The sequence below is a fragment of the Octopus sinensis genome, linkage group LG23, assembly GCF_006345805.1.
Source record: "Octopus sinensis linkage group LG23, ASM634580v1, whole genome shotgun sequence".
NCBI classification, from domain to species: Eukaryota; Metazoa; Mollusca; class Cephalopoda; order Octopoda; family Octopodidae; genus Octopus; species Octopus sinensis.
Genome location: NC_043019.1, coordinates 4,284,879 through 4,293,304, shown reverse-complemented (window position 1 = coordinate 4,293,304; position 8,426 = coordinate 4,284,879). Strand labels below are relative to the sequence as shown.

Genomic DNA, 8,426 nt, shown 5'->3' with positions numbered 1-8,426 from the left:
GGTATGAAATTTTGCATAAGAGCACAATATTAGTAATACAAAAAGGGATAGTCAACAGTGAAGGTGTTCAATTACCAAATGGCCAGACATTAAAATCACTAAAAGTAGTGAGATATAAACATCTAGGAGTCCAGCATCTTGGTTTTTAAATACATCAAATGTATGAACTAAACCTCAAAGATTGCTTGGAGATACAGGATGTCTTTTATAAATCTGCCAATTTAAAGTATCATTAAGTATGAAACTATTAGTAGCTCTCTCATAATTGTACATTTAAGTTGGTGCTTATCTCTCACTTGGTTGAATACTTATGTTGATTCAACCTACAGGGGTTGGATAAAATATTGTAAACACCTTGCATCATAGCATCATAATTTTGAAATATCTATAAAACCATGAAAAGCTTGTTTAGTTTTATGTTTTTGTTTTTATTTATTATTAGTGTTGCTTAATATGTTTTGTTAAAATTGCTGTTTCTTTTCAGATATCATCAGAAAAAGGTAATTAAAATTCATTAAAATGACAGATCTCTTGGACTTTCAAAGAGGTCAAATTGTTGGTGCTCGTATGGCAGGCGTTAGCTTAACGAAATCAGCTAAAAAATGTTTGGTGTATCAAGAAGTACTGTCTCGAAAGTAATGACAGCCTTTGAGAAAGAGGGAAAAAAATCTCCTCGTTGAAAGAGAACTCCGGAAGAAAACCAAAACTTTCAGATAGGGACTGTTGGACTCTTACACAAATTGTTAGAAAGGATCAGAAAAGTGAAGCTCCCAAAATTACTGTAGAGCTTAATGACCACCTCAAGAACCCAGTTTCCACAAAAACTGTTCACTTTGCCAGGAGCTGCACAAAGCAGGATTTCATGGGAAGGCTGCAATCAGAAAACCACTACTTTCAAAAACAGTGCAAAGCATTTAGAGTGGAGTAAAACCTACAAAATTGGTATCTAGAGCAGTGGAATAATGTTATTTTCTCCGACAAGTCATTTTTTACCTTATTTCCAACCACAGGCCAAGTATCCGTCTGGAGACAGCCAAAAGAAGCAGTTGATCCAGGCTACCTTCTTCCAGCCGTTAAACATGGAGGAGGATCTGTGATGATCGGGGGTGGGGGTGCTATATCTTGGAAATCCGCCGGCCCAATGGTTTCCCTTCATGGCAGAATTAATAGTTAAGACTATTTAAGCATTTTATCTGATCAAAATCATCCTATAGTTGCAGAACTGTTTCTGGAGGGAAACACAATCTTTCAGGATGATAATGTACCAATTTACACAGCTAAAGTTGTTACTGAATGGCACAAGGAACATTCTAGTGAAGTTGCTAATCTTATCTGGTCACCACAGTCCCCAGATCTGGTAGAAACGTTAGCACGCCGGGCGAAATGCGTAGCCGTATTTCGTTTGCAGTTACGTTCTGAGTTCAAATTCCACCGAGGTCGATTTTGCCTTTCATCCTTTCAGGGTCGATAAATTAAGTACCAGTTACGCACTGGTGTCGATATAATCGACTTAATCCTTTTGTCTGTCCTTGTTTGTCCTCTCTGTGGGTAGTAAAGAAATAGGTATTTTGTCTGCCAATACGTGCTGAGTTCAAATTCCACCAATGTCGACTTTGCCTTTCATCCTTTTGAGGTCGATAAATTAAGTACCAGTTTCGCACTGGGGTCGATGTAATCGACTTGATCCGTTTGTCTGTCCTTGTTTGTCCCCTGTATGTTTAGCCCCTTGTGGGTAGTAAAGAAATAGGTATTTCGTCTGCCAATACGTTCTGAGTTCAAATTCCACCAATGTCGACTTTGCCTTTCATCCTTTCGAGGTCGATAAATTAAGTACCAGTTTCGCACTGGGGTCGATGTAATCGACTTGATCCGTTTGTCTGTCCTTGTTTGTCCCCTGTATGTTTAGCCCCTTGTGGGCAATAAAGAAATATATTTTTCCTCTCTTCCTTTCAGTCACCACTCTCTCTCTTACTCCCCCTCTCTCTCACTCTTTCTCTTCCATTTAAACAGAATTATTTAATCTTAGTATATGTGATAGCATTCTTGAATTTCTTCCTATGCGATTGAATTTCTTTCTGTCTTAATACTGAAAAAAGTGTGGCGGACAGACAGACAGACAGATGTGGCTCTTATTACAGTATAGATTATATATATAAATCAGACTAGTGTCTGGTGCAGAAAGAGAGAGAGGGGGGGTCGTCTGCGGACCAAAAGTTTAAGTGCTTTGGGAGTGTTCATTAAACTATTAGGTTGTCCCAAAAGTTCGTAAACACTTGCGAAAATTGAATTTTTACTCGCCAAGTACTAACAAAAACAACAAAAATTATTCCTCAAAATAAAGACCATTATTTTCCAAGACTTTCTACAAACTTTTGGGACAACCTTATAAAATCCCTTCACCAATAATTTTAAGTTTGTCTCTAAGCTAGAAATTAAGGAAAGACTTCCGTCTGTCCCCTCTCCCATTTTCTCCCAAATTTGTTTATTTAAAAAAAATTTTTTTTTTGCCAAAAATCCTCATTTTCAGATACAGAGTTTCTGGAAAATTGCCAAAAATCGGGCATTATGAAATTTTTCCCCCCTTCCCCCACAACTTCTTCAATATTGACTTTTTCCCCAACACTAACCCTAAAACCCTAATCCTAACCCCTAACCCTAACCCTTACCCTAAAACTCTAGCTCTAACCGTAAGAACAGAAATGTTTTGAAATTTTTGTCCACAGTTTTCCGGATATTTATAAAAAAGAAAATTCTTTAAAAAAAATTTTACAAAAATTTTTGGAAATTTTACAGAATCATAATCTCCGTATTTTCCCGCATATTTTGAAAAAAATTTCTGAACAAAGTAAAAAAAATGAAGGAAATGGAGGTGGGGGTTGGTAATTTAAAAATGCCGATTTTTGTCAATTTTTTTGCAGATTCGTATTCCCCGTAGCCGAAAAGGGGGTAGGGTTGTATCGAAAAAAAATTTTGTATCTTTTCACTTTAACCGGCAAATTTTTAAAATAATTTCTAGGTAACTAAACACTTTTAAACTTCGTTTGGTAGAATGTGTTTATAAAACATCTTTTTCTCTTGGCTTTCTTGAGAAAATTCTGTAGTTTGTAAATTTCTTGCATTTCGGCAATTTCAACCAATCAATGATGTCTATTGAGGTGAATACAATACCTGCCGTATTTTGTCAACAACATTTTCTGGCGGTGAAAAAGATGTTTTATAAACACATTCTACTAGTATACGAAGTTTAAAAGTGTTTAGCTACAAAGAAATTATTTTAAAAATCTGCCGGTCAAAGTGAAAAGATCAAAAAATTTATTTTTTAAGGGTGGTTATTTGTGGGGGACGGGCGGAAGTCTTGCCGAAATGAATATTTGTCCTGAAACGTAATTCTCGTAGATACCCTAAGTTGACTAGTGTGTTGTTTATATCTACCTCAGGGGACAGAGAGAACAATGATAATTTATTCATTTATTGGCCACAAGGACTAATATATAAAAAGGGGTTTTCACATTCGCATAAACATTAAATAAGACGACGAAATCGAACTTTGCGGTATTTCAACACAAAACGTGAAGACTATAAGTTTATGGCAGTTTAGACCGGTAGAAGCTCACTTTGTAACCTTGTGGTTTCAGGTTCAATCTCACCACACAGTACCTTCGCCATAGGCTGACCAAAACTTTTTAAGTGAATTTAGTGGGTAGAAAGTGTGTGGAAACTCGTCGTGTGTGTGTGTGCTTGTGTGCGTACGTAGTATGTACGTTTGTATGTGTGTGCGTAGTATGTGCGTTTGTATGTGTGTGCGTAGTATGTGCGTTTGTATGTGTGTGTGTGTGGATATGTATGTCATTATTCAGTTTTAATTTCAAGATTTCTTGCCGACAAAGAAAGAGCTGGTTTCTAACCTAGACCCAAAGCTCCTTCATTGGAATTTCAACACCAACACGTCGTATGTATGTATGTATGTATGTATGTATGTATGTATGTATGTATGTATGTATGTATGTATGCGTGTGTGTATGCATGTATGTATGTATGTATGTATGCATGTATGTATGCATGTATGTATGCATGTATGTATGCATGTGTGTGTGTGTCTGGGAGTCTCCCCTCGACATGTGACAACAGGTGTTGGTTTGTTTCCGTCTCGCTGTAACTTTGCCGATCGGCAAAACAAACCGACAGAGTAAGTATCAGACTTTTTAAAAAAATAGTAAGTGCTGGGGTCAATTCACTAGCGTAGCCAGAGTGTGTGGCGCCCGGGGCGGCCCTTCCGTTTGTCACCCCCCGATCCTACAAAAAAAATACATGTTATCTACAGCAGGCCCAAAAGTGGTGCCCCATTAAAAGAGTCGTCCGGGTGGGACCGTCTCTATCTGCCCCACCCTAGCTATGCTAGTGGGTCGATTTGTTTGACTAGTCATTTCAAGGCGGTGCTCCAGCATGACCGCAGTCGAATGACTGAAACAAGTTAGAGAAAAAAGAAAGCAACTGTCGAACCATCACACGGTGAACGGCAGACATCGTTTTGTGAATTCCCAAAGTTGTGAAGTTACGTGATCACAAATGAAGGAAAATATGGCAACTTCAACGAGGGAAAATATCGCAACCATGCATAGGACTTAAGACACTCTCTTCTCTTTTCAATTGATAGGAGAGAGACAGACAGGTAGTGAGTGAGGCAGAGAGAAAGAGAGACAGATAGAGAGAGAGAGATGGATGGATAGAAAGAGAAAGACAGACAGGCAGATAGATATGTGAGTAGATAGATAGATAGATAGATAGATAGATAGTTAGATAGGTAGGTAGGCAGGTAGACGAGTTAACAGACAGACGGATAGGTAGGTAAGTAGGGGGTAGGTAGACAAGTAAACAGATAGATAGGTAGGTAGATAGATAGGTAGGTAGATAGGGTTTACAAGGCATCATTTTCACAAACTTGATGTATGGATGGTCTTAATACGAACCGAAGCCGGAGTTTGTATTGAGGAATGATCTTGGCATGTTATCTTATCATTTTGCTGTTTTATGCATTACGTGTACATAAAACGAAAGTTCGCCCCTCCTCCCCCACTTTTTAATCGTTATTAACACTGATTTCAAACACAGACACTGCGTAAATATATTCCTTATAGTTTAGAACTGTCCGACAACAAGTACCGCAGCTGGTCTTACCCTCTTCTTTACCATCATTAAAATGACCATAAAGACCCCGTCTGGGGAATGAATTAAGTCGATTTTTCGATTTTAGTATTTTAGTAGACTATTTAATAATTCGTCGAAAGCGATAAACTGATAAACCCGGATAAAATGCTGACCAGAATTTTCCCCGGCTCTTTATGATGTTGTTTATATATATATATATCAAATTGCCCACAAAGGGATTAATTTGATTTGAAAACCCCACTGGAATGGGAGAAAAGGCTAATAATCCGAATGATATGATCTGAATGATATGATATATATATATGTCTAATATATATATATATATATGTATATTTACGATATTACTCTACCACTGGTATTTGAGTACTCTTTTTTTCCACCTTGTTTCACATTTATGTGTTTACTCCGGTATATTATATATATATATATATATATATATAATATATATATATATATATATATATATATATTATATTAAATTAGAGATAAAACCACTATTAGGCAAATCATACAATGAAAAATTTAAGCCAATACATAAGATAAATTAATTTATATTATTTTAAATATATTTCAAAATTATATATATATATAATTATCTTTTCGACATCGATAAAATAAAGTAATTGCTGAATACAGGGTCGATGTAATAAAAGTACTTTTAGGCAGATTTTTGTCATGGCTAAAAACTTTTTTTTGCTCATAAATTTTGCTCGACTGACTGGAAGAAAACGACAACACGCAAAACCAAACCAACACAGCTTCGTAATAAATAAAGTCGACATTTAATTACACAAAAGAAAATCTAAAATAAAAAAAAAACTTACCTTTTGTGGAATAAAAACAAAATCCGAGGAGGTGATTATATTTCGACTGTGAGTCCAGAGCCACGTATAGTGTCAACTTCGAAGGTGGTTTCGTCCCAGGATAACAGGCGAATTCAAAAGCATCCAGTATTTAGTCTCGCTCTGTCGCCCTCTCTTGTTATTATACGCATGTATAACTGCTTCATTTATATATATATAAATATATATTTATTTATATATTATCAGTAATATAGAAAAGTATATCACTTCCTATCTATTTATCAGTCACCGATTCGGTCGGATAAACTTGATAATTCTCCGTCGCACGAATCTGTGTCACGGATCAGACGTACATCTAGTCTTTTTTTTTTTTTCTCCTCTCTTACTCTTTCTCTCTCTCTCCTTCTTTCTCGCTCTCGCTCTCTCTCTCTCTTTCTTTTCTTCCTTTTTTTCTTTCTCTCTTACTCTCTTTTTCTTTCTGTTTTTTTTCTTTCGTCGTTTCTCTTCCAGTCACTTCCATTGTCAAATTCTAGGTCACTCTAACTTAATTCTTCTCTCTTCTCTTTCATTTCTCTATAAAAGACACGCACCCATATATACATAAAAGCAAGCACTCAAAACGCACATTCACACGTATACAAACGAGCAGACACTCCCACGTATACACATATACACAAACGTATACATATAAATACACAGTCATAGACACACACACACACAAACACACACACACATACACACACACATACACATACACACACAACACACACACACACACACACACACACTGTTTCTTTACTAGCCACAAGGAGCCAAACACAGAGGGAACAAACAAGGTCAGACATAGGTATTAAGTCGATTACATCGACCCCAGTGCGTAACTGGTACTTAATTTATCGACCCCGAAAGGATGAAAAGCAAAGTCGACCTCGGCGAAATTTGAACTCAGAACGTAGCGGCAGACGAAATACGGCTACGCACACACACATACACACACACACACACACACACACACACAACACATGTAGACCGTTGACAACTCCAGTGCATTGAGCCAACAGGAAAAAAAAAACAATGCTGTCGCTTCGTCTCGGAGAAATAGCAACCGAATTCGCTCCATTCACAACAAAAGCATTATCCGAACACAATGGCCCATGCAGCCAGTCCTTGATCTAGAAAAAAGTAGAGTTAGTCATGGCTGGAATGCATCTAGGTACGTTTCTGCTTAACCACACCTAAACCTTGTGCTCAACAGCAAGAGCACTATTGCTAAATTTATGCTTCAGTCATACGCTAGACAACCCTTATTTTTTATTTGTTTCAGTCATTTGACTGCGGCCATGCTGGGGCACCGCCTTGAAAATTTATTGTTCAATATACAGTTTATATATATATATAAGGTGGCGAGCTGGCAGAAACGTTAGCATGCCGGGCGAAATGCTTAGCGGTATTTCGTCTGCGTTACGTTGTGAGTTCAAATTCCGCCGAGGTCGACTTTGCCTTTCATCCTTTCGGGGTCGATAAATTAAGTACCAGTTACGCACTGGGGTCGATGTAATCGACTTAATACCTGTGTCTGTCCTTGTTTGTTCCCTCTATGTTTAGCCCCTTGTGGGTAATAAAGAAATAGGTATTTCGTCTGCCGCTACGTTCTGAGTTCAAATTCCGCCGAGGTCGACTTTGCCTTTCATCCTTTCGGGGTCGATAAATTAAGTACCAGTTACGCACTGGGGTCGATGTAATCGACTTAATACCTGTGTCTGTCCTTGTTTGTTCACTCTATGTTTAGCCCCTTGTGGGTAATAAAGAAATAGGTATTTCGTCTGCCGCTACGTTCTGAGTTCAAATTCCGCCGAGGTCGACTTTGCCTTTCATCCTTTCGGGGTCGATAAATTAAGTACCAGTTACGCACTGGGGTCGATGTAATCGACTTAATACGTTTGTCTGTCCTTGTTTGTCCCCTCTATGTTTAGCCCCTTGTGGGTAATAAAGAAATAAGAAATAAATATACAGTTTAAGCCCCGGTCATGAAAACAAAAAGAACGAGTCTACTAGGTGTAAAAAAAAATGTGTAGAAAACAAATATGAAAACAAAAATTTGCGCAAACGAAGGGAGAGGGGAGGACTTAAGGAAAATTCACAAGATCCGACTTTTCCTTCATAACTTTCAGGAAAATCCCATGACAAGTGGTGGGGAGAAGATTTCAGAAAAATTACAAGATCCGGTTTTTCCCTCATAACTTTCAGGAAAGTGGATAAGGAAATTTGTGGGGAAAATGTTTTCCGAATGGGTGGTGGAGAAGACTGTTGGAAAATTCACACGGTCCGTTTTTTTCCCCTCATAACTTTCAGGATCTAGTTTAGCACCTGGCCACCAAAACGAAAACAAAAATAGTCTACTAGGAGTAAGAAAAAGACATAGAAAAACAGACATAGACGTAGAAAACGAATATGAAA

The 8,426-nt window shown here is 37.6% G+C and overlaps 1 protein-coding gene across 1 annotated transcript in view; it reads right to left on the bottom strand.

The window, feature by feature from the left end:
• Nucleotides 1-6,349, bottom strand: part of LOC115223562 — a 53,578-nt gene extending 47,229 nt beyond the window's left edge. The window contains exon 1 of the mRNA XM_029794199.2: nucleotides 5,991-6,349. The gene's annotated coding sequence lies outside the window, so the exon portion shown is untranslated. The remainder of the gene's footprint in view (nucleotides 1-5,990) is intronic.
• Nucleotides 6,350-8,426: the final 2,077 nt, after the last annotated feature.